The 27443-nt window shown below is 59.0% G+C and overlaps 1 pseudogene; it reads right to left on the minus strand.

Moving 5' to 3' along the window:
- Positions 1-2535: 2535 nt before the first annotated feature.
- LOC135891973 (patatin-like phospholipase domain-containing protein 6) lies at positions 2536-26063 on the minus strand (annotated as a pseudogene).
- Between the last annotated feature and the right edge of the window lie 1380 nt (positions 26064-27443).

Consider the following 27443-nt stretch of genomic DNA (forward strand, 5'->3'; position numbering starts at 1 on the left):
TCTTAGGTGAAAGAGATCATTTGGGGCTCTTTGTCCCTCTCTTTTATAGTCCAGGGAACCTTTGCAATGGATCCTTCTGAAGGTTACACCTCAACATTTAGTCAAGCTGTGAGGAAGGTGACACTGAGCCTGGTGGCGAAGGAAGGGCCACGGATCATTGGTGTGCGGCTGCTTCTGCTTCCACAGCCCATCAGTGTGCTTCTTCTTGCTGCTGCTTTTCTGCCTCCCTCTCCTGGGCTCCTGCTTCCCAATTTTGGTGTTCACACTCTTTGGCTTCCTGCTCAGCCAAACAGTTCTGGCGTTCATGCTTCTGTCTTAATTTGTCACTCTCCAATTTGGTGCTCCTGTTTTTGCTTTACTTTTGTTCTGTTTCCTTTACCCAAAATAAACAAACAGAAAATAATAAAATTGTAACCTTTCCTTTGGCTGTTCTCAGTCCCTACACTTGAGAATCACGTAAGTGGTTCTCAACCAGGGGTACGTGTACACTGGAGGTACGCCGTGGTCTTCCACGTTTTACATCAGGCTACATAAAAAGCACTAGTGAAGTCAGTACAAACTAAAATTTCATACAATGACTTGTTTATACAGCTCTATATATCGTACACTGACATGTAAGTACAGTATTTCTATTCCAATTGATTTATTTTATAATTATACGGCAAAAATTAGACAGTCAGCAATTTTTCAGTAATAGTGTGGCTGTGACACTTTTGTATTTTTATGTCTGATTTTGTAAGCAAGTAGTTTTTAAGTGAGGTGAAACTTGGGGTACACAAGACAAATCAGACTCCTGAAAGGGGTCCAGTAGTCTGGAAAGGTTGAGAGCCACTGACTTAAACTGTTACCCCAGTGCTCGAGCTGTAAATCTCAGTTAAAATAGCAAGCAGTATGTAAATCCTGCATGACTACACCACTGTCCCACAAAAATTCTTCGTCTGCCCTCTCTGTAGCACTTTTCCATGTAACTTGAATGTAGCATTCATATTTAAAATAATGTTTCAACTATTGATTAGTTCAATAGAAATCATCAAAATTATTTGCATAAACAGTAGCATGTATTAAAGCAAAGGTGTCATTATAGCTTCAAAGCTGTCGGGATAACATACGAGAGTGAGAACCATTTGGTATATTTCCACAAACATGGTCAAACTGAGCGCTGGCATTTCTATGATGGAGTTTGGGGAATGTAAAAGGAAAGGAGGTGTAGGTATTCTAGCCATATGATAGAGTTTTCCAAACTCTATTAACGCATACCAAGCCACATTGCTGCTGTACGAGTCTCCCTAAACCACTCAGGATGCTAGCTGGTTTAACTTGGTGTAGTATATAGGACTAGGATAGTATTTCTTTAAGTAGTTTGTGAGCACTCTACTGCTTCGAGACAGACTCGAATTTGAAGAAGGACTCAGAGATCTGGCCCCATAGTGATAGGATTAGGGCTAGAAGACAAAGAGTTTGTCAGCACTGTAGCGCTATTCACTGTTGTCTATATTTTAGAAGCCATCAGAAATCACTGAGAACCGCAGGATAGGTTAAGCTAGACCTTGGATGTTGGCACATAGTTAATAAACATGGTTATTTGGGAGCCAGCTATGCCCGAGCAGTGTCTTCATATGAATTTTGCTGCATAACACGCAAAACACACAACTTTAATAATGTGTTTTATTATTTTTATTAACACAATGAAACAAATTTAGGTAAATGTTGACATTTTCCTGTTCTTAATTCACCAAACAACAAACTCCTTCATTTGTAACTAGTGTATAATGTCCCCAGACGGGGTGTACCAGACCTGCTGAGGCCCTGTGCTGGAGGCCTTGTGGCCTTGCCACTCCCTGCCCCAGAAAAGGGCAGCAGAGAGGGTCCTTCAAGCTGCCTAGAATGGCAGTGTGGAACACAGCCAATCAGAAAGGGGATGAAAGGAGCAGCCAATCAGGGCCCAGCAGCATAGTATAAGCATAGGCGTGCGCAGCACATTTCGTCAGGGTGTGCACCCAGGGAGTCCCGCGCCCGTTCTGCCCCCATCCACTCCCTCCTACTTCCCGCCCCCTGACTGCCCCCCCCAGAACCTCCAACCCCCCCTGCTCCTTGTCCCCTGACTACCTCCTCCTGCCAGCCCTGGGCCTGCAGGCTCCATCTGTCCCAGTCCGGAAGCAGGCGGCTGGGCTCGCTCCGGGGGCGGGGAGTTGCGGTGCCGCAGACTCTTCTCCTCATCCTGGAAGAAGACACCGTGTGATGGCACAGACCCAGCCCTCGGGGAGAATGGGGCCCGGCCAGCCACCAAGCGGCAGGAGGGGGCAGCAGTGCTACTGTCATGATGGGCCCTTGCCCCCAGGCCAGAGAGCTCAGGGCCAGGAAGGACCAGCAGGATGAGTGTGAACTCAGACTAGAGTCCAGTCAGTGGCTGAGTGGAGAACACACACCCCGTCCCTCCATCCAGTCCAGAGTGAGACCCCCGCGCCCCAGGAGAGCTGCCCCCTGGGCAATCGCCCTGCCTCTTCCCAGGCCGAGGCAGGGACGATTCAGGCCTGTTTAGTGAGAGCTGGGTAAGGATGAGCCACGTGGCCAGGAGCCCCCCTCCTCCCGAGCACACCAGGGTCATCTAGGGCATTGGTTCTCAAACTGGTGGTTGCAACCCCTCAGGGGGTCACAACCCGGTTATGTGGGGGGTTGCAAGCTCCAACCCCGACCCCTGCGCCGGGCTGCCAGCCCAAACTCCTCCAGCCCAGCTCCACCCCCAACTCCACTCCACTCCACCTACAGCGCTGCTCCACCTCCAAAGAAAGGGTGCCAAATAGAAGTTTGCCCAGGGCGCCATTTTTCCTATGGCTGGCCCTGGTACTGAGACAACATTAGAGGGCTTGATTCGCAGCTGAACAAGTACTTTATTCATTAACAGTCAGAGACATAAGTGCAAACTTTTTCCTGAAAATAATGGCCACTTGTACTGCTAAAACCGCTAAAAAACGAAAGGATCTCGAGTCTTACATTAAACTTGGCTTTACCTGTATCATCACCTCTGGTACTGAAAAACCGCAATGTGTCATTTGCTGTGAAGCTGTGTCTGGTGAATCAATGCAACCATGCAAACTGCAGTGACATCTTGAAACTAAACATCCTGAGCATAAAAATTGAAACATGGATTTTTTCAAACACAGAGAAGAAGCAACAAAGGTCAATTCATTTTAAGCAATAGGGTTTAAAATTTAGTATTTAACATAGTGTTAAATATCAAAAATGTGCTTTTAATTTCTAAGGGGGGTCGCACTCAGAGGCTTGGTGTTCGAAAGGGGTCACCAATACAAAAAGTTTGAGAACCACTGATCTAGGGCAACATCTGGGTCCAGACAAGCCCCATGTTGTGGTGGGTGGTGCTGGTCCCCATACTCAAGAGGGGAAGGTCCATTTCCCACCCTCTCCCACACGACTCTTAGCCCCACCCCCAGGATCTGGCCTCTCTGGGCTCCGGAGTTGGGCAATGCCAGCCTGTGACGAACTGGGACTGTTCTTAATGTGGTCTTTGAATGCTGAGTGGGGAGTGTTGGCTGGGAAGGCAGGGGAGTGTGGCTAGGATGGTCTGCATGGGGGGATGAGAGACTGGCCGAGGGAAGATACCTGAGCATGTAACATGAGAACCTAGGAAGGGGTTAGAGGCCAGGTGACACCTTTGCCCGGGAAACTGAACAAAGGGTGGGGGGAGAGTTTCAGAGCTAGCTGGTGGAATGGCTGGGAGGCAGACGGGGCTCTGACCTCCTAAGGGGGCTGGGGTGCCCTGGGACCCCAAGATGGACCTAACTGAGGGGGTCCTGTTGTCTGTGCCTGCAAGACCTGTCTTGGACTGTGTCCCTGTTGTCTAAATAAACCTTCTGCTTTACTGGCTGGCTGAGAGTCATGGTGAATCGCAGGAAGTCGGGGGTGCCGGGCCTTGTGTCCCCCCACACTCCGTGACAGCCTGAGAGCAAGGAGCCCAGGAGCTGGCATGGAGAGTGTGAACGGGAACCCCCCCCCCCCGAGGAGTGCGGGAGTGTGGAGAGCACCTCGTGGGGAGCCTGCAGTGTTTGTGCAGGGAAGGGGGGCATGGTCCCAGGGGCTGGGGAATCCAGGCCCACCCTTGCTCCCTGGAGCATGGGCAGCAGCATCGGGGACCAGCGCTCCCTACAGCTGCCAGAACAGTGACACAGACGGAGCCCCACCTCGGCCAGCTCCCCCATCTGGAGAGGGCCCCAGGAGAAGCAGCTGGGCCCAGCACACCCCCTCCCCACGGAGCAGAGACCAGAGCTTACAGTCTCAAATACCTCAGTGTGGGTCCACTCAGCCGGAGCTAACAGCTCCTCCTCTCCCCGCGCAGGGTCCAGCCCTTCCTCCTCGTACTCCGTCAGGTAGTCAGATTCCTCACCTGGGATGGGAGCACACATGGGGCTGGCAGTTGCTCCTGGCCTGGCCCTGGTGCTCCTCAATCCCGACCCGCAGTCCCCCCTTCTATCCCAGCCCTAGCCCCCCTCCCCCAGCCTTGCTGGGGCCCCAGAATCCTACTGGAGTGACATGGGCAGAGAGCCCTGCATCGCGCCCCCTGCCCCCACTCACCATCAGCGTAGCCATCGGACAGGTAGCTCTTGGCTGGCTCGATGCGAGACACAATCTCGGCCAGATCAGTGAACCCCGCGCTGGGGCAAGTCAGCACCTGGGGGGTGAGAGCCAGGCTAGAGATGCCCCTGCCAGGTAGCCCTGGGGGGCTGGGATACAGGGAGGAAGTGCTATGTGGGCTGAGCTAGAGAGCGGGTGGTTCAGGAGGGCTCCAGTGGGTGAGGACAAGGAGTGGGGGGCATTGTGGCAAAGGGTGTGGGTCAGGCTCTCACCCCATGGCTCTGCGTCCAGCCCCGAGGGGATCCCCCACTTCGCCAAGGGGCTCGGCCTAAGGACAAAGGGACCAGAGCCACACGGCGGCCCCTGCTGAAACTGGGGTCTGCACTGATGAGGGAGGGCACTTCCTTGCCAAGCCCCCCCACTCCCCTTGGAGCCCCCAGCCCTACTACTTGGGGCGCCAGGGCTGAGCTGGTTGTTCCCCTGCCCCAGGCACTGGTCCTGTGTCATGGGGCTGCTACAGCCAGAACCCTGTAGGAACGTCAGTTTGGCACAAAAGGGAGCTAAGTGGCTGGAGTCTGACGAGGCACACACTGTAGCTACCCATCCCCTGCTGGCCCATGCCCCACTACTGCCCCCTCACTCACATCCATGCGCTTGCTCTCGTAGAAGTCGGCCGAGCGCCGGTCCTTCACCATCTTCTCAATGATGTCGCCGCAGCTCCAGCCGCTGAACACCACCTTGCCGTGCTGGTAGCCCACGTCCTGCATGAGATGGATGGGCAGGATGAGGGGCCCACTCCTACCAGCCAGCTGCGGGGGGACTGGCCAGGCCAGGCAGCTCCCGCTGCAGAGCAAGACATGGATTTGCCCTGGGTGCTCCAACGCAGCTGGGGGGCTGCTCCCCACAAGGGTGGCCATCAGATTTCCAACCCATCCCCCCCGAGCAGGGCCTCTCCCTCCCCAACCTGGGCACAGCCAGTGGCCCAGATCGGGGCCTCCCACCCTCCCCACCCCCGGCCAAGCGCAGCCCCCAGTCTCCCACACCCTGCTGAGCACTGACCCCCCCCCCTCCCAAGATCAGGGCCTCCCACCCACCCCACCCCCGTCTGAGCACAGACTCCTCTCCCCCTCCAGATCACGGCCTCTCATCCCCAGCCCAGTGCAGCCCAGGGCCCAGATCAGGGCCTCCCACCTCCCCGTCCCCAGCCGAGCACAGACACTCCCCCAACCCCCTAATCAGGGCCTCCCACATTCCCCACCCCCATGGCCCAGGGGCTAGAGATGCCCCTGCCAGGTAGCCCTGGGGGGCTGGGATACAGAGAGGAAGTGCTATGTGGGCTGAGCTAGAGAGCGGGTGGTTCAGGAGGGCTCCAGTGGGTGAGGACAAGGAGTGGGGGGCATTGTGGCAAAGGGTGTAGGTCATGTTCTCACCCCATGCAGGTGGCTCTGAGTCCAGCCCTGAGGGGATCCCTCACTTTGCCAAGGGGCTGAGGGTTCCTGCTCGGCCTAAGGACAAAGGGACCAGAGCCACACGGCGGCCCCTGCTGGAACTGGGGTCTGCACTGATGAGGGAGGGCACTTCCTTGCCAAGCCACCCCACTCCCCTTGGAGCCCCCAGCCCTACCACTTGGAGCGCCAGGGCTGAGGTGGTTGTTCCCCCTGCCTCAGGCACTGGCGCTGCGCCATGGGGCTGCCACAGCCAGAACCCTGTAGGAACGTCAGGGAGGGAGGGCCTCTCCCTCCCCAACCTGGGCACAGCCAGTGGCCCAGATCAGGGCCTCCCACCCTCCTCACCCCTGGCCAAGCACAGACCCCCCCGCCACCCAGATCGGGGCCTCTCGCCCTCCCCACCCCCGGCCGAGCACAGACACTCCCCCCACTCCCTGATCAGAGCCTCCCACACTCCCCACCCCCGCGGCCCAGACCATCTGGACTCACGTAGATCTCATCAAACTTGCCAAAGTCCATGGTTTTGAAGCGGTCGATGGGCGGGCAAATGTATTCGCAGTAGGAGCTCGACTTTACTACCTCCAGCTGGCGCACACACGACACATAGGCCAGGCGCGACTGGATCTCCGCCACGTCGGGCACCTGTATGTGTGTGGGGAAAAACAGGAGTGTCCTGCAAGGGGGTGGATCAGCCCCATCTGGGACAGCATCCCGGGTAAGGGGGCTGCAAGGAACAGTCCCTCCTACTTTCTGCAGGTCTGACCCCCTCCCCCCCCAGCTGGCTTAGTCCAGCTGAGTGGCTGGAGCTGGATCCCAGCAACTGCCACTGGGGCATCAGGAGTGACTGTGCCCAGCCAGCCTGAGGGAAGCCACTGGCTGCCAAGGCAGGCCCGCATGCTCAGGCAGGAGCAGCCCTGGGAGGCAGGGGCTGTGGCGGAAGGGACCCTGCCAGCACCTAGGGCTGTCGCTGCCCTTGGGGTAGGGGGCAGAGGAAGGGCAGGGGAGAGGGATGGTGAAGAGCCCCAGCCCTGGGTGGGTGGGGCCCGCCTGCCTCCCCTCACATGGCCCCCTGGCCTGCAGCATGGGACGGGTGTGGCCCAGGTGGCCGGGGTGACGTGCCCGGAGGCAGCAGGAGAGATGGGGCAGGTTCCCCTTGGAGGGGGCTCTCGGGCACGGAAGCCCCCAGGGCAGGACTCACCTTAACCTTCTGGGCCCAGGGATTGAGGCGTTTCCACAGCAGCCACCAGCCTGAGAGGCTGTCCCCATAGTCGCAGAGGTCAGTCTCGTCCTGGCTGCCCACGTCGATGGCGACCACTGTCTTGGCGCCCATGTTCCGGGCAATGTCCGCTAGTGTCAGAGAGAGCGCGTTGGGGCGGCAGCCCGGCAGACAGTCGCACTGCCAGCTCCCCATGCTCCTGCCTGCTGCCATTAGGGCAGCTCCCCGCCCCAGGCCCCAACCCTCAAACACAGCTGGGGAGCAGGGCAGACCCCCAGCCACAAGCAGGAGGTGGGGAGCAAAGCCAGGTTTGCAGCAACCACTTTTCTCCCCTCCTCCCCATTTGCGTGGGAGGCATGAGCAGCATGAGAGCGGGCGGGGTAGGTGGGGGTGGCTCCGCTGCACCAGGGAGTCCAGGGACCCCTTCCCACTAGCACTGCCCAGCTGGCCAGGCGGGGAGCTTCCCCGTGCAGGGTCCAGCATGGCCAGATCTTCCCCATCCCCCCTCTGACTTTCTCTGTGTGAAGTGCAGGTCCAGCTCACCCAGCCTGCCCCTGCTGGCTCTGTTCTGCCTGGGAGCTCCCCCTCCATGGCACATTCAGAGGGCAGTAGGATCCAGCAAGTCGTCCCATGCAAGGACCCCTGGCCAGACAGGCTGCAGCAGGACTATCCCATGCTGAACTCTGGACTCGGAGCTTCGACAGGGACAGCCCGTCGCAGTGCTGGGGAGGGCCCAGTGCAGCTCCAGGGGCAGAGCACAGCTGCTGAGGCAGTGTGTAAATGGCTGTCTGTCAAAGACCTGCTGAAGGCTTTAACCAAGTCTGTGACTGCCAATGGGTGCAGTCTCTTCTGTTAGACTGCATGGAAGGAGCAATGAAGCCCCTTTATGTAGTGTGGTAACTAAACAGAAGCCATTGCCCAAGGCCCTGGGTGGGCCACATGGCAAGGCCAACCATACGCTGAACTGCGTGGGCTGAAGGCTTCCCTGTAAGTTTTTATAATATTTTTTGGAAAGTGTGTGACTCAGTTTCCCTGTTGTGTAATGCCACCCCCTGGGTATGAAGGGGTTAATCACTCCTCAGGGACGGGGAGATGAGAGATGGGGTGTGGGTGTTACGCAGGCAGGTCTGGGGTGGTTTGAATGAATTATCAAGAACTGTCCCCACATGGACAAAGTTGCCTCGGAGACACAATGACCGGACAGTGACTGTTACAGACTGGGAGCTGAGGGGAGCACAGCAGGACAGCAGCTGAGACAAAGAGAGCAGGTGTATGTGAGTGGAGGGTGTTAAGATGGCTGCTGCCAGGGCCGGCTCTAGGCACCAGCCCTCCAAGCATGTGCTTGGGGCGGCACTTTCTAAGAGGCGGCACTCCAGCCCCCCTTTTTTTATTTTTATTTTTTTGCTTGGGGCGGCATTGCCGGAAGCCGGCCTTGGCCCAGCCACTCGCCGTGTCAGCGCGAGCCGGGATCCGCGCCCCCTGCCCAGCACGGCGGCGCCCTGCACAGCCCACTCGGGAAACGCCGCGCCGCCCTGGGGAGACTCGGAGCGGCAGCGGCAGCAGGACCCCATCTCCCACCCTGCATCCCGCCCCCCCAGCTCCTCACACACTCCGGGAGCCTCTCTCGCCGCCGCTGCAGCCCGGGCTCGGGGCTGCAGCGGCGGCAAGAAGGGCTCCCAGAGTGTGTGAGGAGCGGGAAGGGAGGGAAGCGGAGTCCCCTGGAGCCGAGCCCGGGCTGCGGCGGCGGCGAGAGGGGCACCCAGAGTCAGGGCTGCCTGGAGTGGGGGGAAGTGGGGCAATTTGCCCTGGACCCCGCAGGGGCCCCACGAGTATGTCCGAGGCTCCCCCCGCCTCCGTCTTCCCCCATCCCTCGGCATCTGAGCCGGTAAGGGGGCAGGGCTGCGAGCTGCGGCCAAGCGGCGGGAACTCAGGCCTCGCTGGAGACACCATGCGGCTGCTGCACTGTCTGGGAGAGGGGGTAAGCGGCATGGTAAGGGGACGGGGATGGGCACCCCCCCGACCCCATCGCCCACAGCCCTGACCCCCAGCTCCGAGCCCAGCCCCTCTGAGCCAGGTACCCCCCCAACCCCATCCCCCACAGCCCTGACCCCCAGCTCCGAGCCCAGCCCCTCTGCGCTGGGCACCCCCCCGACCCCATCCCTCTCACAGCCCTGAGTCCCAGCTCCGAGCCCAGCCCCTCTGAGCTGGGCACCCCCCCCGACACCATCCCCCTCACAGCCCTGACCCCCAGCTCCGAGCCCAGCCCCTCTGAGCCAGGTACCCCCCCAACCCCATCCCCCACAGCCCTGACCCCCAGCTCCGAGCCCAGCCCCTCTGAGCCAGGTACCCCCCCGACCCCATCTCCCCACAGCCCTGAGCCCAGCCCCTGTGAGCCGGGCACCCCCCAACCCAGAGCCCAGCTCCCCACCCAGCCCCGGGCAACAGCAGCACCACCCCCAGGCAGCGACAGCCCATTGGCACCAACCATCACCCAGCAACAGCCCATTATGTAATTGCAAATGTAGACATACCATTAAAGCATTTAATGTTTTTAAATAATGTATTTAGTGTATTTTCAAATTATTACAAATTAATTTTTGAATGTATTTCACTAGTTATTTTTTACATTTCCAAATACATGTTACTATAGTATTGCAACTTTTTTTTATGGAAGGGGCCCCCAAAATTGCTTTGCCCCAGGCCCCCTGAATCTTCTGGGCAGCCCTGCCCAGAGTGTGTGAGGAGCCGGGGAGGGAGGGAAGCGGGGTCCCCTGGAGCCGAGCCCGGGCTGCGGCAGCGGCGAGAGGGGCTTCCGGAGTGTGTGAAGAGGTGAGCGGCCGGCTGGGTTCGTCGGTGCTGAGCAGGTAGCCCCGCAGCCGGAGATCCTCGCCTTCCCGCCCGCCGGGGCTGGGCCAGGGTGCGGTGAGGCTGAAGAGCAGCAGGTCCGGGAGGCTCTCCAGGTCCTCAGCTGCCAGCATGTTGGGGGTGAGGGCTGTGAGCACGAACTGATCCACCTTGGCCACCAGCAGCGCCGCGAAGCCCAGGGAGGGGGCCGTGTTCTCTGCGCCGCCCCGCAGCCGCACCGCCACCTGGAAGTACTCCCGCTCCGCGCCGCCCAGCAGCTCCACCCGCATGGGGACAGAGTCACGGCTGGGCCAGGGCTCAGCCGCCGTGTGCTGGTAGCGGATCCCACGTTTGGGGGGGAGCCCAGTGCTGAGGCGGCAGGGGGTGTGTGTGGGGGGGGAAGAGAGAGCCCAGTGCTGGGGCGGCAGGGGGTTTGTGTGTGGGGGGAGAGAGAGCCCAGTGCTGGGGTGGCAGGGGGTGTGGGTGGGTGGGGCACTGGTGGGCGGGGCAGGGAGCTCAGGGCTGGGTGGGGGGGCAGCCAAAAATGTTTTTGCTCGGGGCGGCAAAAAACCTAGAGCCGGCCCTGGCTGCTGCCCAGCCGGAAGATTGAGAATGCCGGCGATTTGGAGCAGAGGCTCTGAGTTCAGACAAACTTGACCTCCTCGGTCCTGGAGTCCAGGTGACTAATGAGGGCGTGGTCTGAACAGGCTGTGTGCTGTCACTGCCAATCCCTGCTGGCTGCATCGCTGCCAAAGGGGTCGAGTCTCTCACAGGGGTCTACACTCAGCTGGACTCACTGGGGAGCCCCGGCGAGAAGCGGGGGGGCTAGAGCCTGAAGTCTCAGAGTCGTGGGGCGATAACCTGCTCCCGTCCTTAGAGACATCAGCTCAGCGCCTGAGGGGCAGCACTGCTCAGCTAGGGTTCCCAACCCTCCAGGTTTGGCCTGGAGTCTCCTGGAACCGGCATCGATCTCCCGGTGACTATTGAAACAATCCAGGAGATTTTGATAGGCTATTTTAAGGAAATGACATTACGTCATGTTGGGAAAAAAATCTCCCGAAATAGCTTCAGTCAGAGTAGGCATCCCTATGCTGAGCCCAGGCCTGGCATGGCCACGTGGCCCCATCCAGCACACACACAGCAGGGCTCTTTGGAGAGAGCCAGCAGGGGCTGAGACAGGCCAGTGGGGCCCGTTACTCTCAGCAACCAAGCAGGCTCCACCCCACATGCTGCGCTACTGGCTCAGGGTGGGGGGCAGGGAGAGGCCTCTGGCCCTGGGCCCTCACAGGAGCAGGATGCTGAGGATTTGGGCCCCAACAGCCAGGGCGCCATGCACCTGGTGCAGCCTGGGACACGCCACGGGTGTGGGGTGCAGGCGCTTACCGTCCTTGTGGACCCGCATGGCCGAGGCTGTGATGTCCGTCGTCACGTTGAAGTAGGGGAGCCACAGATCCTGCAGGGGCACAAAAGGGTAATCAGAGACATGTTACAGCCCAGGATGCTGCTGTGGGGGCTGTGCAAGGCATCACGCTCCTTGGACAAGGCTGGACTCAAGGAACACAGCTGCCAGCAGGGGGCGTTGCTCAGGGCTGCCCAGCAAGAGGCTACTTTGAGTGTTCTGCACTAGGACCCCCGCCCAGCTTCCTGGACCCACCTACCTCAATCTGCTTGTCCTGGAAGACCTTGTTGATGCTGGTGTTGAAGGCCGAGCCGGAGAACATGGAGGTGATGGGGTAGATGAGGTCCAGGACCGTCTCAAACACGGAGTTCATGCTCTGCAGGAGGAGGGCGAGGGGTCACTACGCGGGTGGCACGGCCCAGCACAGGCAGCGTTCTGAGTCCAGGCTCATGGGGACAAGCGGGGAGGAATGTCGGGGAGACGGCAGCGAGCCTGAAGCTCACAGGACACTCACCCACTGCACGTGGCTCCGAAGCGGGATGGTGCCCTGGCGCAGCCCCTCCACTTGGCATGCCAGCCCCGGAATCGCTGGTGGGGGTGTGGCATGTCCTCCAGCCAAAGCACCGTATGCCAATTAGCATGACGGGTCGTTGCTGGGGATGTTGCGATTCCCACCGGAACCCCCCTGCTGCATGCGGAACAGAGGCTGCCGTGCCTAGCAGCACAATGCTGAGGCACACCATGGGGCTCTCTGCTCCAAGCCAAGCAGCCGTCCCAGGGCCAAAGGGAGGACAAACCCCCACAGCCTGCAGGGGATTTGCCTCTGAACCCACAGGGCAGAGCTGCATAGCATGGGCAGGGGGCAGAGATGCCTGCAGCAGAGAGAGCCTGGAGGTTCTACGGGCCCCCTCAGGCAGACTGCTCAGGCCCCAGTGCATGCTGGGACCTCTGTATTGCACTTGCTGGCCGTGAGGGCCAGCTCCCAGTGCAGCCCTGGGCCTGGCTGCCAGCGGCTGTGGGGAAGGCTGGGTCACGGGGTGGCAGCTCTGGGAGGGGCTGGTTCGGGGAGTTCTCCTGCTCCCACCCTCCCAAGTCTGGCCCTGCCTAGGGTTACCATATTTCAACAATCAAAAAAGAGGACACGGGGTGCCGCCCTAGCCCCGCTCCAGTCCCGCCCCCTCCCACTTCCCACCCCCCTCAGAATCCCCCTACCCCCTACCTGTCCCCCCCACCCTAACTGCCCCCAGAACCCCACCCCCTATCTAAGTCTCCCTGCTCCCTGTCCCTTGCCTGCCCCAACCACTCTCTACACCCCCTTCTCCTGACAGCCCCCCCAGAACCCCCGACCAATCTAACCCCCCCGTTCCCTGTCCCTTACCTGCCCCAACCGCTCTCTACACCCCCTTCTCCTGACAGCCCCCCAAGAACCCCCGACCAATCTAACCCCCCCGTTCCCTGTCCCTTGCCTGCCCCAACCGCTCTCTACACCCCCTTCTCCTGACAGCCCCCCCAGAACCCCCGACCAATCTAACCCCCCCGTTCCCTGTCCCTTGCCTGCCCCAACCGCTCTCTACACCCCCTTCTCCTGACAGCCCCCCCAGAACCCCCGACCAATCTAACCCCCCCGTTCCCTGTCCCTTGCCTGCCCCAACCGCTCTCTACACCCCCTTCTCCTGACAGCCCCCCCCAGAACCCCCGACCAATTTAACCCCCCTCGTTCCCTGTCCCCTGCCTGCCCCAACTGCTCTCTACACCCCCTTCTCCTGACAGCCCCCCCAGAACCCCCAATCAATTTAACCCCCCTCGTTCCCTGTCCCCTGCCTGCCCCAACTGCTCTCTACACCCCCTTCTCCTGACAGCCCCCCCAGAACCCCCGACCAATCTAACCCCCCCGTTCCCTGTCCCTTGCCTGCCCCAACCGCTCTCTACACCCCCTTCTCCTGACAGCCCCCCCAGAACCCCCGATCAATTTAACCCCCCTCGTTCCCTGTCCCCTGCCTGCCCCAACTGCTCTCTACACCCCCTTCTCCTGACAGCCCCCCCAGAACTCCCGACCAATCTAACCCCCCCGTTCCCTGTCCCTTGCCTGCCCCAACCGCTCTCTACACCCCCTTCTCCTGACAGCCCCCCCAGAACCCCCGACCAATCTAACCCCCCGTTCCCAGTCCCTTGCCTGCCCCCCCCACCAGGCCGAGGGAGAGCTGCGGGCTCCACGTGCAGCCAAACAAATAAGGCGCTGCTCTGCGGGGGAGGGGGAGGGACTCTGGCTCTAGAGGCCCCAGTGGCTGCGAGCGGCTTTCAATCAGGCCCAGCCGTCCAATCAGCCGCGCCGCACTCTGCATGAGGGGAAGGGGGAAATCCCGGACATTTCTACCTTATTAGAAATCCCCCCCGGACGGCCATTTAAAGCTAAAAAAGCCGGACATATCCGGGGAAACCCGGATGGATGGTAACCCTACGCCAATGGGAGCGGAAGGTGGTGGTCAATGGGGAGACGTTCCTGGGGTGGCGAGACCCTGGGACAGAGAGAACTGTTGTCAGGCCCCGGGTGGTGCAGCCGCAGATGCTGAGGGCCCGTGTGACCTGGGTGAAGGTCCCCGGGATGAAGGCCCTCGCCCTGCCTATGGCCCGGATCCCTGTGCAGACAGAAGAGGGGTCGGGCTGGCTGGTAGTTGGGGGTTCTCCAGGATATCGGCTGTGAGGTCCTGTTGGGGGATGACTGTGTCTTTGTGGGACAGGATCCAGGCCCTGCTCCTGTAACAGCCGAGGATTTGAACTGGAATCCAGGGAACCAATTGGCTAAGATGGAAATGGTCAGTGAAAATGCAAATGACCTGGCTGGCAGGGGGAAGGAGCTCCTAGGATCAGGATACCTGCCTACCTGTAACCAGATCCCTGGAGCTGAGTGAGACAGAGAGATGCTAACCCCAACCCAACCCTAACCTAACCTGAGCCCCCTGCACACCAGAGAGGAGGCTCAGGCTGGCTCTGATGCTGTGACCAAAACAGCGAGCTCGCTGCCTACCCCCACTGGGACAACAAGGGCAGCGCTGAGCATGGTGGGAGCTGAGACCCCAGCTGAGTGGGGGGACACCCAGGCAGAGCAGGTCGGCTGCCAACCAGGTTTGCCTGCTCCAGACGTGCTGCTGGGAAGTAATCTCCATGGCAGGGAGGGGGCTACCAGGGACAGGGCTCAGCGGGGCTGTGACCCCAGGCCCAGCCAGCGAGAGGCAGGGGCGGCTCTATGTTTTTTGCCGTCCCAAGCACGGCAGGCAGGTGGCTTTCGGCCTGCGGGAGGTCTGCTGGTAACACGGATTCGGCAGCATGCCTGCGGAAGGTTCACCGGTCCCGCGGCTAGCCGCCACCGAATTGCCGCCGAAGCCGTGGGACTGGCAGACCTCCCGCAGGCATTCCGCCGAACTGCTGCCCTCACGGCGACTGGCAGGCCGCCCCCCGTGGCTTGCTGCCCCAGGCACGTGCTTGGTGCGCTGGTGCCTGGAGCCGCCCCTGGCGAGAGGGAACAGGTCCCACTCCCTCCCCCAGCAGCTGAATTCCAGACCGAGCTGCGGAAGGATCCCTTCTTGGAGAAACTAAGGGAACTTGCTGGCCACAGCGCTGCAAAACCCCTTGGGGAAGGCTGCAGGGACAGATTCCTGTGGGAGAAGGGATTCCTGTACTGGGAATGGGCTCCCCAAGGGGAAGTAGAACTGTGGGGAATCAACTGGTGGTGCTCCAGAAGTATCGCCGCAGGCTATTGTACCTGGCCCACGATGCCCCTCTCTCAGGACACCAGGGGATCCAGTGCCCCAGACAGCAGCTGCTGCAGAACTTTTACTGGCCCAGACTGTGACGCAGTCCAGCAGTACTGCAAGCCCTGCAACCCCTGCCAGAGGGTGGGGAGGGCCCGGGATAAGAGTGAAACTCCCCTGAGACCCCTGCCCTTCATAGAGGAACCTTTCCAGAAGGTGGCTATTGACATAGTGGAGCCCCTCAGCAAGGCGACCGGGTCAGGGAAGGAATACATCCTGGTGGTAATGGATTTCGCCACCCGCTGCCCAGAGGCGGTGGCTCTGTCCTCCACTGAGGTAGACACCATGCCAGATGTGCTGCTGACCATCTTCAGCAGGGGGCGGGTCCCCAGCGAGGTCCTTACAGATTTCATGTCAGCCCTGCTCAGGGGCTTTTGGGAGAAATGTGGGGTCTGGCCCACCTGGGCCTCTGCATATCACCCTCAGTCCAACAGGCTGGTGGAGAGATTCTATGGGACCCCAGGAAAGTGGAAGCCGTGTGAGCTTCTTGCCCTGAAGACAGTCTGCTCACATGCGTCTGACGAAGTGGGTATTCACCCACAAAAGCTTATGCTCCAATACGTCTGTTAGTCTATAAGGTGCCACAGGACTCTTTGTTGCTTTTTACAGATCCAGACTAACACGGCTACCCCTCTGATACTGCTCACAGAGAGGAGACTTCACCAGAGTCCTGACTGGCTTTGTAGGGAGCAGTTCCAGAGCATCGCCGGGGGACTCCGCGACACATAGGCCATTCTGGTGAGCTAAGCATCCAGCCAAGCTTGACTGAACCCCATTTTCAGGCTGTGTCTGTCTGTCTCTTAGTCTGACCCCAAGTAACTACTTAGTCAGTTCCCAACTAAGAGAGCCCCAGCGCTTCTTCTAGAGCTCACACTTACCCCCCACCTCATGCCTTCCAGTCTTTTGCTCTCAGCTTCCCTGATGAGAGGAAAGGAAATTCCTGAGTCATTGGAGTTGGTATTGTCTCTCTGGCCCCCTTGTTGATGTGAGTCAGTTTCAACCAGTTCCTTAGTGATTCTTCATTCCATCCACTGAGGAAGGCGACACACACACCTATAGCTCTTTGTCGATCCTGGGGGCAAATGTAGCCCTTCCCCACCCCACCAGGTATCCATGAAAAATATAAGGGAAACTGAGGTACTGTCACGGAGTTACCAGGCAATGCTTTGGAACTACTCCCTACCAAGCCAGTCAGGACTCTGGGGGAGCCTCCTCTCTCTGTGAGCAGACTGTCTCCAGGGCAAAAAGCTTACACAGCTTCGACCTTCCTGGGTCTGACCTTGGAGCATTCAGCATCCCCTTCCACACCGTACGCTTTCCACAGCGAGTCCGCACAGGTGGGGCTCCTGGGGAAGCCAGAGGGCCCTGCACCCCAACTCCGCAGTCAGATGTGACTCTCAGCCAGCCACTAAAACAGAAGGTTTATTAGACAACAGGAACACAGTCCAAAACAGAGCTTGTAGGTACAGGAAACAGGACCCCTAAGTCAGGTCCATCTTGGGGCAGGGAGGCCAGAGGCCCGTCTGGGCCCCCCTCCATTTCCCCAGTCAGCTCCGAACTGAAACTCTCCAGCCTCTCCTCTGGCCTTTGTCTCTTTCCTGGGCCAGGAGGTCACCTGATCTCTTTGTTCTCCAACACCTTCAGTTGGCACCTTTGCAGATGAGGGGCCCAGGCCATCAGTTGCCAGGAGACAGACTGTCGGCCATTCTCTGTGCAGATGGCATCACACTGGCCCTCTAAGGCTCTGCAACAATCAGACACCCTTATCCCACCACCTAGATACTTAAGAAAGGCATAGGGGAAACTGAGGCACCCACACAGTATTCAGAGAAAACATTAAGAACATTCCCACTTCGTCACAGGTACCAATAGGAGTCATAAAAATATTACAGAAAATTCCCAGTTTGTTACCAACCAGAGCCCTTGCTGGAGATGGGGGAAAGGGATCTCTGGTAAGCTTATTAGCATGTATGTAAGTGTTTTCTCCGTAATGCTTTCACCTTAAGAATCAATGTCCTTGCTTAGAAAGAGCTGTGTGGTACCTGGGGAACTCACAGTGTAGGCAGGGAGCTGTGCAGCCTAGAAAACCCCAGTCAGGAGACAGAGAGACTGTGACTGGGAGTATGTGTTTGTGTGTGTGCACTGTGGGGGGATGTGATGAAGTGGGGAATTTTCTTAATGGTTTGCATGAATACTGTGTGTGTCTGTTTTCCCTGAGTGCTGCGTGTTTAAGCAGGTGGTGGAAGAGGGGGGGTTGTTGTTTCAGAGGACCAGGTGTGAATGCCTGGAGACTGAGTAACCTAGCAACTGGTGACTGGGAGGCCCACCCCATCTTGCCACTGGTTCTGGCCAGTGGGAAGATAAAGGGCTAAGGAGAGAGGACCCTGGCAACCTGACCAACCAGTTTCAGTCAGTGGGGGAACAAAGATCTGGATTTCTTGGGACCCAAGACAAAGGATGGAGGAGGGGCTATTGGGGAAGGTGCTATAGGGTGGTCGGCTGGAAGGAGGGGGCTTCTGGACTGGGGACAAAGAGCAGCCTGAGCCACCTGGATGCAGCATAGACCCAGATGGATGGTGCTGAGAGTTTCTAGGCCTGAGGGCCCCGAGAGCTTCCTGTGCTGTGTTCAGACGTTCAATAAACCTTCTGTTTTACACTGGCTGAGAGTGACTGCAGTCTAGAGATCGGGTGCTAGTTCCCTCTGGGCGTGGAGGCCCTGGGGGTCCAGAGTGAGTGGACTCCCTGAGAGGGCCCACGGCGAGAGACAGGCGTGCAGAAAGCTCAGAGATGAGGTCCCAGGAGGCGGCAGGGCCAAAGGGCCTAACCCCAAAGAGAGAGTGAAACCTTCATGAAGGGCTTTCATGCTGAAGGGAGTTACTCCCAGGGACCATACAGAGCCGAGAGGGCATGGGCCTGTGAGTCTGTGACAGGGGGTAAGTCTGTCCACATGTGTGGGCACTGTGAGTGTGTGGGGTACATGTGTGTACACTGTGCATGTGCACTGTGGGGGGGATGTGTATGTGCACTGTGTGTGCACATGTGGGGTGTGTGTGTGTGTGCATTGTGTATGTATGGGTACATGTGTGTACACTGTGTGTGTGCACATGTGGGGGGAAGTGTGTATGCACTGTGGTGGGGGTATGTGTGTGTGCACTGCACGGGGATACATATGTGTGTGCACTGAGAGTAGAATTTACTGAGGGGAAGCTGTCTCTCTTTGAGAAAGGAACCTTCGTGGGTGCGGAGAAAAGCTGGACAAGCCTCCGAGACCCCCACGGGAAGAACCAGCTCCTCAAGAGCCGTTCATTTTAAAATCATCTGGTGATCTTGGGGGTCTGGCTCCTGAGGGAGGAGGCTGGTGCTGCGGCGGGGACAGGTGGCAGTGAGCTCCGAGTGCTGAGCGCCCCAGGGCCTCATCTCTCTTGCGGCGCCGGATTCCCTAGTCCAGCCTCTGGCACTGCCCCCACTCCCCACGCCGTGGTCGGCAGCAAGGCCACCCCACACAGAGCAGAGCTCTGAATATCAACTCAGAGGCTTTGAACTGGGCCCTCTGTCCCCTGGGGCTTGAGGAAGGGATGGTGCCTGGCACCTGCTGCTGCTCAGATGGGCTGCTGCATGCCAGAGTGCTTGGCTGTGACTGATACCATGCTGGGGCAGATGCCCTCAGCAGCAGGATGGTCCAGTGGGGGGCGTTCTCCCAGTGCTTCCCTCTTCCCACCAGCAGTGCCCTGGGCTAGCCGAGCTTCCCCTTAGCCAGCATCTCTGCAGGTACTGATGTCATAAGAACATAAGAAAGGCCGTACCGGGTCAGACCAAAGGTCCATCAAGCCCAGTATCCTGTCTACCGACAGTGGCCAATGCCAGGTGCCCCAGAGGTAGTGAACCTAACAGGCAATGATCAAGTGATCTCTCTCCTGCCATCCATCTCCACCCTCTGACAGACAGAGGCTAGGGACACCATTCCTTACCCGTCCTGGCTAATAGCCATTAATGGACTTAACCACCATGAATTTATCCAGTTCTCTTTTAAACTCTGTTATAGTCCTAGCCTTCACAACCTCCTCAGGTAAGGAGTTCCACAAGTTGACTGCGCTGCGTGAAGAAGAACTTCCTTTTATTTGTTTTAAACCTGCTGCCTATTAATTTCATTTGATGACCCCTAGTTCTTGTATTATGGGAATAAGTAAATAACTTTTCCTTATCCACTTTCTCCACATCACTCATGACTTTATATACCTCTATCATATCCCCCCTTAGTGTCCTCTTTTCCAAGCTGAAGAGTCCTAGCCTCTTTAATCTCTCCTCATATGGGACCCGTTCCAAACCCTTAATCATTTTAGTTGCCCTTTTCTGAACCTTTTCTAGTGCCAGTATATCTTTTTTGAGATGAGGAGACCACATCTGTAGGCAGTATTCGAGATGAGGGCATACCATCGATTTAAATAAGGGCAATAATATATTCTCAGTCTTATTCTCTATCCCCTTTTTAATGTTTCCTAACATCCTGTTTGCTTTTTTGACACTGAATGGACATTTTCAGAGAACTATCCACGATGACTCCAAGATCTTTTTCCTGACTTGTTGTAGCTAAATTAGCCCCCATCATATTGTATGTATAGTTGGGGTTATTTTTTCCAATGTGCATTACTTTACATTTATCCACATTAAATTTCATTTGCCATTTTGTTGCCCAGGCACTGGGAGAAAGATGGGTGAGTGATGTCTCCCCATGGCTCAGATACAGGACTGAGTGATGTCTTCCTATGGCTCTGTGCAGGGGCTCAATGCTGTTGGGAGGGGGTGACCCCTTGGGGGCACCCTGCATGAGGGCTGGGGCAAGGCTTCTGAGCCATTTCGGGGGGGCTTCATTGCTCCAGCAGCGGCTGGGGCTTGCTAACACCACATGACCCCTTGTCTACAGGGAGGAGGGCCCTGCCAGGGCTGGCTCCAGCCAGGCTCAGCCCAGCTGAGCGGATCCAGGGTAAACCCAGATGGCAAGGGGAGGAGAAGGCTGCCCTTTGCCAGCTGACTTAGAATCCCTCGGCCTTGGAGCATGTGACCTCCTGGCGAGGGGAGGCCAGGGCACATGGGGTCACACAGCCACTTGCTTGTGAGCTCACATTCTGAACCACTCACACCCGCATGCACTGCCACACCTGTGAAGGGCCCTGTTCGTTGGCCTGGGTACAGTGGTGGCATTTTCTGTATCAATCCTTTGGTTGAAGAGTTTCTCTCTCGGGGTCTGCCTGGTCCACACAGCTCTGCTTGGGTTCAGACAGCAATGCTGGGCTGTCCTGGGGCCGGGCACCCAGGAGGGCAGACTAGATGGCCTTGGAGTCTATGTAACACAGGCAGGAAAGAGGAGGTGACTCAACAGAGGCACCTGGCAGCTGACGCTGAAGCAGTTAGAGGACAAGGCCCGCACTAGCTGTGCAGCTGTTGTTGGCTCAGGCTCCTGGCAGTTTATCAAACTGGTTTGACAAGGAAGGGCCCAATCCTGCCAGGGAAGGACACTGTGTGATTAAGACGGGCTTGGGGGCACCTGATGCAGATTCGGAGCCTGCTGGGGGCCTGGAGAAGAGAGGCCCAGCTAGACGGCCAATGGGGGGGTGCATCTGCATTAGGAAAGAGGTGTGGCCTTCACTTGCCTTAGCCAACCCCCAGTGACACACTCCAGGTCGCATCCTAGAGCAGCCCAGGCAGCTGCAGCTTCCACAGCGCCTCAGGGTGAGGTGACGACTCTGGGGGGGCCTGGGCTCAGCTCAGCTTGCGACCTGGTGTGGAAACTGCAGCTGGCTGCGCCGCAGTAGGATTTACCCCTCAGGATCTGAACACCCCTATTCCCCAAGGGACGACGGACATCAGTACAGGCCCTGGGTGGGTTAAAACCCTCTATTCTCTGATACTCGGCCGCAGAAGCGGGTGCTGGCTGAAGGGGCTCTTGGTCATGGGGGAGATACCAGCATGCAGCGGGACCTGTATAGTAATAAGGGGTGCTGTGGCAGCGGCTCTGCTTGCTCAGAGAGCGGCAGAATGGCAGGATTCCACCTGAGACAGGTGAAGACAAAATGTCTGAGATGGGGCAGTGCTGCAGCTCGCCCTTTGAACCAGCAACCCCCCAGTACACTGACACGTACACACACCTGCAAGTGTGTGCACGCCTATACATGCCTGCATGTGTGCACACACCTACACACTCCTTCATGTGTGCACACACCTGCATGTGAGCACACACCTACACACCCCTGCATGTGACCATACACCTTCACACTCCTTCATGTGAGCACACACCTGCATGTGAGCACACACCTACACACACCTGCATGTGCATGCATGCCTATACACACCTGCATGTGGGCACACACCTACACACTCCTGCTTGGGAGCACACAACTGCATGTGGGCACACACTCATACACGCCTGCATGTGCGTGCATGCCTACACACACCTGAATGTGTGCACATGTAAGGCCAATGGACCCCGGTTGTTGGCGGGCGGGATCGAACCTGGGACCACTGGAGCTTAAATCATGAGCCTCTACTGCATGAGCTAAAAGCCACCTGGCTGTTAGTTAAAGCTGTAGAGCAGACTCATTAAGCTCTCTTTAAGTGGTCTCGGTGCCACTCGATGGGACAGACCACCACACCCAGGAGGTGTGTGGGTTACACACACACCTACACACCCCTGCATGTGAACACACACCCGCATACATTCATGCTTATACACACATGCTCGTACACACAGATGCCTGTGGTTGCCCACATATGGACACACACACAGGTGCATGCACTGCTTTCACTTTAACTTGCTCTGCTGGAACAAACCAGCCAAGCAAAGCCGACTCTCTCCAGAGCCCCGTGTGTGTCTGACGCTCCCTGCCTGGCCCTGGGCCTTTCACAGCCACAGGGAGAAGTGCCAGCCCCACGCCCAGGGCTGAGGTGATCGTCATTCCATAGGAGCAGGGCCAAGAGGTTCCTACTACAGAGAGCAGCTTGAGTGCCCAGGGGAATTCCTGGGGCAGAGAGTGGGGCTAGTGGGTGCAGGGGAGCTCCCTGGACAGGTCAGGGAAGGCAGCAGTTCAGGAATCCCTGGGGAAGTCCCGACTGGGGCAGGGAGCTGGATGAGATGATATTAGCTGTGCAGTGAACGGGAGACGTGCCGCTGCAGTGAAGTCATCGCAGATTTCTCATGCAGTCCCGGCTAATCACAGGATATATAAGAGCCACCGGAGCCTCCTACTGCCTGGGGCCTCCAGAGCAATCAGATTAACGGAGCGTGTCCGGCTGCGGGGAAAAGGGACCCTCTCCCCCATGTCTACCTCAGCTCCCCCATCTGGGCAATGCAGACCAACAAGGAGGATCCTCTCCCTGGGCCATGCAGATTCCTTGGCTAATCCTCATGCGGTGCCGTGACCATGCCAGGAGCTCTGTGTATGCTAAGAATCGTCACTGCCCAGGAGACCTGAGCTCCATTCCTGGCTCTGCCACCAACTCCTTGGGTAGCCTGGACTGAGTCATTTCCCCTCTCTGGGCTCAGCTGCCCCCCGCCCCGACCTGTTACTGGTAGGTGCCGGTACTGACCCAGGCCGCCGAGCACCATGGAGCAAAGAGACCAATTTTATCAGTAAATCAGAACCCCTGGCCGCCCGCTGCCTGGGTCACCTCTTCCCTCAGGTGACACAAGTCATTGCTGAGCCCGGGGGGCAGCCACACAAGCCATGTGGATGGGCAGCTCCCAGGAATCTTGCCTGGTTTTTTTTCCCCTAGTGCCTGCTTTACCCTCAGGGTCCATCCGCGCAGAAGTTTCCGCCCAAGCTAGTGCACTAACAGCAGCAGTGTGGCTGTGGCAACACACACACACACACACCTACCTACCTACCTGTTTGGCAAGTCATTGGTTTCTCTTCCCCAGGCAGGGAGGACGAACCCGTCTGACCAGGCTGGGTTGATCCGGGGCTAAGGGTGCTGGGTGACAGAGGTGGGCGGTGGCTGTGGGGTGGGACTGTCACTTCCCCCTCTGCCCATCCAACAGGATCACAGCAAACAAAACCAGCTCAGCCCGCAGGGGAAGAGTTCAGTCCAGGGCCTGGTGCATTCTGGGAGCAGGGACAGTAGAGAGAAAGGGCAGATACAGAGCAGCTCTGAACACTCTGCACACAACTGCCTGCCCTGACCTGAAACCCCTGCTATCCCAGCCCTGAGCAGTCTGCCGGTGCCCCTCAATCCCACCCACAGCCCCTGCTATCCCAGCCTGGCCCCCAGCTCTTCTAGTGCCCCTCACACCCAACCTGCAGCCCCTGCTATCCCAGCCCTGAGCATCCCAGTCACCCCTCTGCCGGTGCCCCTCAATCCCACCCACTGCCCCTGCTATCCCAGCCTGACCCCCAGCTCTTCTAGTGCCCCTCACACCCGACCTGCAGCCCCTGCTATCCCAGCCCTGAGCATCCCAGTCACCCCTCTGCCGGTGCCCCTCAATCCCACCCACTGCCCCTGCTATCCCAGCCTGGCCCCCAGCTCTTCTAGTGCCCCTCACACCCGACTTGCAGCCCCTGCTATCCCAGCCCTGAGCACCCCAGTCAAATCTCTGCTGGTGCCCCTCACTCCCGACCCGCAGCCCCCAGCTCTCTCATCCCTGTCCTGTTTTCCTCCCTCCCACCTCTGCCCCTGCTGGGCTAAGGCTCCAGCGGCACAGTCTGGCCCTGCTCATTTCCCTTCAGGAGCACACAGATCCTGGCGCATGGTGAATGGGAAAGCGCCCACCTAGCCCACAGAAAACTCAGCATGTCCTTCCAGCACAGCAAAGAGTCGCCGGGGCAAAGGTGGAGGGGAACAGACCAGGGCAGGGTTCCTCCTGGGTGGGGTCTGCTGCCCCCGCCCGCCGAGGCCCCCATGGCAAATGTTGCCCCTTGCCCATCCCCTCACACCACTGGGGGCCAAGTGCTCAGAGCAGGAAATCAGGGTGAGCCCAGGACAAGGACGATGTGATCGTCCCAGGCCAGGAGGCTCAGCTGGAGTTCAAGGTACAAGCTGGACAGGCTGACAATGTTCAGTCAGGGCCCCAAAGACCCTCAGCTCTGCCCCACCCCCACCCTCCGCATGCTGCCATGAGCTGGGAATGTGAGAGAACTGCAGGTGTCCTTAGAAGCCAGTCCAGTCTGGGGGCCCCTGGAAAGCCCAGTCCTAGCGGCGTGGCAGGGGCAGACCAGTGCACCATGGCAGGGAGCAGAGCCCTGCTGAATGGCCACTAATTCAGCAGCACTGTTCAGGGGAGCCTGGCAGGGGTAGCTCCGCAGGCAGCCTGAGGGCTGGGCCAGGGCAGGGCTGTTTGCGGGCCCGACTGCAGTTCTACACCGGAGGGTGTGGGTGCGGGGTGTCTTGATCAGTCTGTACGCACCGACCTGGGGAGCCGTGATTTATCCCTGGTAGGGTTACCATATTTTGAGTGTCCAAAAAGAGGACACTCCACGGGGCCCCGGCCCCGCCCCTCACCTTGGCCCATTCACGGGCACGCTGCTCGGTGCACACAGCACTGCGCTCTTCAGCATAGAGAGCCCCGATGAAGGAGCCAATGGATGTGCCCCCGATCAGGTCAATGGGGATCCCGGCTTCCTCCATGGCGTTGATCACCCCAATATGGGAGCAGACCCTGGGGGGGAGGGTGGGTCAGAGGTCAATGGGAGGGAGGGAGCCTGCCCCAGGGGCCATCACATGGCCCCGAACTCTGCAACCTGCCACGCAGCTGCCATGCCTCCAACGGGGCAGGCGGCCAGGATGTCTGCGATGGTGCTCCCAGCATGCACTGCTCCGGGCAGGGTGGTGGGCGGCAGGGTCACTGTCCCAGCCCCACTCCCATGGCTCTTAATGGGAGGCAGTGTTCGTGTACCAGTAGGGACATGGGGCTGGGAGCCAGGACTCCTGGGTTCTATCCCTGGGTTTGTCCCCCCTGCCCACTGTAAAGCTGGGGTTGTGGATGCCTATGGCCCCCCATTGGGGCTGGTTTGTGCCTGGGTGCAAAGGAGTGCCATGGGAATTCAGTGCCCCAGCCAGGCCCTGTCTGAGCCCCTACCTGGCCCCTCCTCCTCCCAGCACCAGGGCAATGCTGTTACCAGTCAGGACCCGTGCCAGTCACTGTGCCAGTCGGCGTCCTTCTCAAAGACCTTTGCGTACATCTCCCTCTGCAGGGCCAGGAGCGAGAGTCAGACAGGCTGCCACCCCCCCAAAGCACCCCCCATACAGCACGCATGCACCCCCAGAGCCCACTCCCCGCCCCACAGCAACTCCTTCCCACACACACAGCACCCTCCCACCCCCTTATAACAGGGAACCCCCTGGCTCTGCACCCCGCACTCCAGAGAGGTCTGATGCCATCACAGACCTAGGCCAGGCTGGCATCAGGCTCTGCCCAGGTTAATGCCATGGAAGGCAGCAGAGGCACCACAGGGACCAGACTGGCCTGGGGGTCTTTTCTGAGACAACAGCTCTGTGCCCACCCCCATGGGGTCTTGTCTTCCTTAGCACAGACAGCTTCACCGTGTGGCACCATGCTGCACCAGCCCAGAGGGTCCTGGGGACGAGAGGGACAGTACCAGCTTGTTGGGGCTCCGGCGGGAGAAGACACGGCGTGGGCACTTGATGTGAAGGTGTCCTGAGCACCAGCTGCGCATGTTGAGCCACTCAACGGTGCGGGAGGGGCTGGGGCCGTCCTCCCGGTGCAGCAGAATCAGCTGCTTCAGGGCACGCACGGCTGTGTTCTCCAGCATCTGCTCCAGCTGCAAGGGCAGAACAGGGGCCCCTAGAATGAGCCAACTCCCCGGTGGAATGATCCCTGTCCCAGCACAGCACAGCACACACAGCCCCATCCCAATGCACAGATGCCCTCCCCGCCACCCACGAGCCTCCATCCCTGCACGACATACACAGCCCCCTGCCTCTGCACAGCCCCCTCAGCGGGCAATTCCCCCCCACCCCTCCCAGCATGAGCCGCTGCAGCCCAGCCCAGCCCAGCACCCCCCTCAGGATGAGCTCCTACCCCTGCATGGCACGCACAGCCCTCCCCAGCAGGAGTCTGGAGGGAAGTTGCAGAAGGGACTTGGAAGCTGGTCACAGATTCCCACACCAGAAAGGCCCTGTGGGATGTGTGTGCTAAGCCCACCTGACCCATCATCCCATGATGGGTTTGCAGCCTGGGTCCCAGGTGGTGACATGCCACCATCACCCTGCCCCGTGCTTGCCACCTTGCCCCACACGAAGTCTAGAGGAAATGAACCTTTCCTCCACAGGGCCTGGATATCGGCCTTGGCTGGCTGCTGGGCTCGGGTGAACGTGGCTGTAGGCTGCTCTCTGGACCTTTTGGCCTGAAGCCGTGGGGTACCCCCCGGATCCCTGGCTGTCCTTGGCAGTGCCCGCCACTGGTAGGCAGCTCTACCCGAAGGAGGAGGCGGGGGCACCCCAGCCTTGGTGCAGGGACCCATGGGCACTCGGGTTCTCACACAGGGGCACCAGCGGCCGTACCGGACAGTGTCTGCGCGGGTGGGCGAGGACTCCACAATGCTGCGGCTGCCGGTCGAGGCCTTCTCTGTCATCTTCGAGAAGTACCCTGAGAGCCTGGTGCGGGTGGTGCAGGTGAGTGCGGCCTCGGCCCCCGTCCCATGTGCTGACGCCCTCCCCTCCCCCGCATTGTGCCGCACGCTCAGACTCTCCCCTTCCCTTCCAGATCATCGTGGTGCGTCTGCAGCGGGTCACCTTCCTGGCCCTCCGCAACTACCTGGGGCTGACTAATGAACTCTTCAGCCACGGGAGTGATGGGCCCAGCCCTGGAGCTCCTCCCACGGGAGTGGTGGGTCCTGCTCCCTGCACCAGAACCTTCGTCCTTCCCATCCCCGGTCCCTCCTGCCCATGGCAGTTTGGACCAGACTTGGGCCAGTGTCCAAACCCTGGTCCCACTAGGGGGGCTGGAGGCCGGCACGTGGCTGGGGAGGGGACAGAAAGAGCTAGAACCCCCCGAGCACAGCCCCTGTGTCTGCAAGGGGGGGATCCCTGTGCAGCAGGGATGGAGCAGGGCCTGGCAGGGTGCCCCCTGCTGGCAGCAAGTCACAGTGAGAGGCCTTAACACCCGGCCTGGCGGCTCTGGTGAGGTGGAG

This window comes from Emys orbicularis, chromosome 19, assembly GCF_028017835.1.
Source record: "Emys orbicularis isolate rEmyOrb1 chromosome 19, rEmyOrb1.hap1, whole genome shotgun sequence".
Taxonomy (NCBI): Eukaryota; Metazoa; Chordata; order Testudines; family Emydidae; genus Emys; species Emys orbicularis.